Source organism: Bison bison, unplaced genomic scaffold (assembly GCF_000754665.1).
Source record: "Bison bison bison isolate TAMUID 2011002044 unplaced genomic scaffold, Bison_UMD1.0 scf7180017864248, whole genome shotgun sequence".
In the NCBI taxonomy this organism is placed as follows: domain Eukaryota; kingdom Metazoa; phylum Chordata; class Mammalia; order Artiodactyla; family Bovidae; genus Bison; species Bison bison.
The window spans coordinates 1,087,002-1,091,320 of NW_011494820.1; the positions used below are offsets into that span (position 1 = coordinate 1,087,002).

At 42.3% G+C, this 4,319-nt stretch overlaps 1 non-coding gene across 1 annotated transcript; it reads left to right on the forward strand.

Moving 5' to 3' along the window:
• Positions 1-3,653: 3,653 nt before the first annotated feature.
• On the forward strand, positions 3,654-3,733 carry TRNAG-UCC. The gene has a single exon. It is a non-coding gene; the product is annotated as a tRNA-Gly (tRNA).
• Positions 3,734-4,319: the final 586 nt, after the last annotated feature.

Consider the following 4,319-nt stretch of genomic DNA (forward strand, 5'->3'; position numbering starts at 1 on the left):
CTCTCTCACTCTCTCCCCACCTGTAAGTAAATCTGTAGCAAATGCTTTCCCCTGCCACATTGAGCATAACAGAACAACCCTGCCATTATTGCCAGCCTCTTGAAACTCTGCCTCAGGCCATAATGGCCAGATGCAGTTCTATTCCACAGACAATCAGAGCTCCAGAAGAGCCACACAAAGGCAGGAGCCAGTCAACTCCCAATAACCAGCTAGAGCAGGAATGGGCCTAATCCAGATCCTTGGGTAAATGCAAGAGCTCTGCCTCCTACCTGACTTTGCCCCAGTTCCCCTTGCAGTCTGACCTGGGAAGATTGAAGTGGCTGGCTTGGAATTGTACCCCTTCTTTGGGGAGAAAGGCAGTGGCACCCCACTCCAGTACTCTTGCCTAGAAAATCCCATGGATGGAGGAGCCTGGAAGGCTGCAGTCCATGGGGTCGCTGAGGGTCGGACACGACTGAGCGACTTCACTTTCACTTTTCACTTTCATGCATTGGAGAAGGAAATGGCAACCCACTCCAGTGTTCTTGCCTGGAGAATCCCAGGGACGGGGGAGCCTGGTGGGCTTCCGTCTATGGGGTCGCACAGAGTCGGACACGACTGAAGCGACTTAGCAGCAGCAGCAGCAGACATAGCAACCATGCCCCAGTGGGCCCATGGCGGTGTTGGGCGTACTCTCTTTGCTCCACAAAGGAGAACTTAGAAAAAACATTTCAGAAGTACATCCAGTAACTGCGTCCCATGAGGAGCCACAGCAGGACCAAGCATTTGGAAAATTCACATTTCCTGATTTCTAAACTTAGTAGAAACTACAGTAATCAAAATGACATGGCCCTGGCACTGAAAAAACACACAAGGACTTCCTTGGTGTCAGTGGATAAGACTCCCGCTCCCAGTGCAGGGGGCCCAGTTTCAATCCCTGGTCAGGGAACTGGATCCCACGTGCTGCAGATAAGAGTTCACAAGCCACAGCGGAGACCCACTGCAGCCAAATAAATAACTTTTTAAAAAGACGTCTAGACTAATGGAATAGAATAGAGAGCTCAGAGATAAACTCTCACATATATGGTCAAGTGGTTTTTAACAAGGGTGCCAAGACCATTCAAGAGTGGAAAGGACGGTCTTTTCAACAAGTAGTGCTGGAAAATCTGGATCTCCCCATGCAAAGGATGAAGTTGAACCCTTACCTAATGCCAGATACAAAAATTAACTCCAAATGGGTAAGGAACTAAACAGGAGACCTAAATTATTAACCTCTTAGAAGAAAACATAGCTGAAAATGTTCTTGACATTACATTTAGCAATGATTCCTTGGATATGACACTTGAGACATCCAGCAGCAATCCACGGGGTCTCACAGAACATGTTTCATCTTCAAATCATGAACCTGTGGGAGACATCTTTTGTTTTTTTTTTTTTTTTATTGAAGGATAATTGCTTTACAGAATTGTGTTGTTTTCTGTCAAACCTCAACATGAATCAGCCACAGGTATACATATGTCCCCTCCCTTTTGAACCTCCCTCCCATCTCCCGCTGCATCCCACCCCTCTAGAGTGATACAGAGCCTGAGGAAGTGTTTTTAATGCCCTTCTGAGCATACCACCAATCTAATGATCTAACTTTGGGGTATATAACCAAAAAACTGAAAACTTATGTCCACACAGAAACCTGTACAGAAAGCTTCAACAACAAACTTGACCATGCAGAAGAAATAATCAGTGAACAATGTACACATAATTGTGTACAACTGTGTCCCCGAAGAAGAGAGGAAGAAGAGGTTAGAAAGCTTATTTTTAAAAATAATGGCTAAGAGAGTAAATCTTAAGTCTTTCACAGTACATATAAATATCAAACCATTATTTTGTATACCTGAGACTAATATAATGTTATTTGTCAACTATATCTCAATAAAAATAAATAAATAAAAATGTTAAAGAAAAAAGAAAGAATGGCTGAAAAATTCCCAAACCTGTGGAGTGATTTAGACATCCAAGTTCATGAAGCTAATCAGTTCAGTTCAGTTCAGTCGCTCAGTCGTGTCCGACTCTTTGTGACCCCACGAATCGCAGCACGCCAGGCCTCCCTGTCCATCACCAACTCCCGGAGTTTACTCAAACTCATGTCCATCGAGTCGGTGATGCCATCCAGCCATCTCATCCTCTGTCGTCCCATTTTCCTCCTGCCCCTAATCCCTCCCAGCATCAGAGTCTTTTCCAATGAGTCAACTCTTCACATGAGGTGGCCGAAGTATTGGAGTTTCAGCTTTAGCATCAGTCCTTCCAATGAACACCCAGGACTGATCTCCTTTAGGATGGACTGGTTGGATCTCCTTGCAGTCCAAGGGACTCTCAAGAGCTTCTCCCACACCACAGTTCAAAAGTATCAATTCTTCAGCGCTCAGCTTTCTTCACAGTCCAACTCTCACATCCATACATGACCACAAGAAAAACTATAGCCTTGACTAGACGGACCTTTGTTGGCAAAATAATGTCTCTGCTTTTGAATATGCTATCTAGGCTAGTCATAACTTTCCTTCCAAGGAGTAAGCATCTTTTAATTTCATGGCTGCAGTCACCATCTGCAGTGATTTTGGAGCCCCAAAAAATAAAGTCTGACACTGTTTCCACTGTTTCCCCATCTATTTGCCATGAAGTGATGGGACCAGATGCCATGATCTTCGTTTTCTGAATGTTGAGCTTTAGTCCAAATAGATCACCTCAAAATTTCACCCAAAATGATATTCTTCAAGATACATTATAACAGAACTATCAAAAATCAAAACTAAAGAGAGAATGTTAAAAGCAGAAAAGTGAAATTTTTCTCACACAAAGTAACTTATCCACTGCTAAGGCTACATGCAGATTTCTTAGCAGAAACCTTGTGGGCCAGTACAGAATGAAAGCCCTGAAAGAGAAAGACTGCCACCAAGAATACTTTGCCCAGAAAAGTCGTCCTTCAGAAATGAAAGCTAAATAAAGGCTTCTCCAAACAAGCAAAAGCTGAAAGAGTTCAGAACTCTGTAACTTTCTTACAAAAAAATTCTGAAACGAGTTCTTTATGCTGAAACAAAAAGATGCTAATCAGTAATAGAAAAACATGAAAATATACAATACCCCAGTAAAGGTAAGTGTATAGTCATACTCAGAAAACTAAAACTGTAACGTGATGGTGTATCAAGCACTTAACTCCAGGACAAAGTTTTAGGATAAAAGTATTTAAAAAGTAGCTAGCTACTGCTACAATAAGTTTTTAATGGATACACAATATTAAAAGATGTAAATTATGACATTAAAGAACATAAAATGGAGGTGAGTAAAGGGCAGAGTCTGTCAGTGATCAAAGTAAGTTATTATCAGCTTAAAATAAGCTGTCACATAAGATATTTCAAGGAAGCTTCGGGTAAAACCTATAGTAGTTACACACAAGATAAAAAGAAGGGAAGAAAAGCATACTACTACAGAAAAGCATCAATTCATAAAGGAAAACAGAACAGAAGGGGAAAAAACTACAAATATTCAGAAAACAAGTATTAAGACAGCATTAGTTTATAGTCTCCCATAGCCTGAATTTCTGGAATTGCAGTTCCAATGGCTATTTCCAAATACACTTGCTTTTGCTGGTTTGTTTTTTTTTTTTTTTAATGGCATTAGGGACTTCCCTGGTGGTCCAATGGTTAGGACTCTGCACTTCCACTGCAGGGAGCAGGGAGCACGGGTTCAAACCCTGGTCAGGGAACTAAGATCTTACGTGCTGTGGCCAGAAAAAAAGGGAAATGCCAGAGAGGGGGGAACATATGTATACCAATGGCTGATCCATGTTGATGCATGGCAAAAACCAATACAATACTGCAATTATCCTTCAAAAAAGAAATGCTGAGTGCCCAAAGTAAATAATTTTTAAAGACTAAAAATAAATAAAAATGCTGTATTGAGGGCATTACCTATCAATAAGTACTTTAAATACAAATGGATTAAATTCTCAATCAAAACACATGGAGCAGTTGTATGAATTAAAAAAAAAAAAGAGTCAAACTACATGCTTCCTTCAAGAGACTCACTTTAGCTTTAAGAACACACATAGGCCAGACTTCCCGGGTGGTCCCGTGGTGAAGAATCTGCCTGCCAGTGCAGGGAACATGGGGCAATCCCTGGTTTGGCAGGATTCCGCGTGCCTCAGGGCAAGTAAGCCCGTTGGCCACAATTACCGAGCCTCTGCACCGCAGCTACCGAACGCTGAACGCCCTGGAAACCGTGGAAGGCCCGTGCTACACGTGGAGCCTGGCTCCGCAGCAAGAGAAGCTCACACGCCGCGACTAGAGACT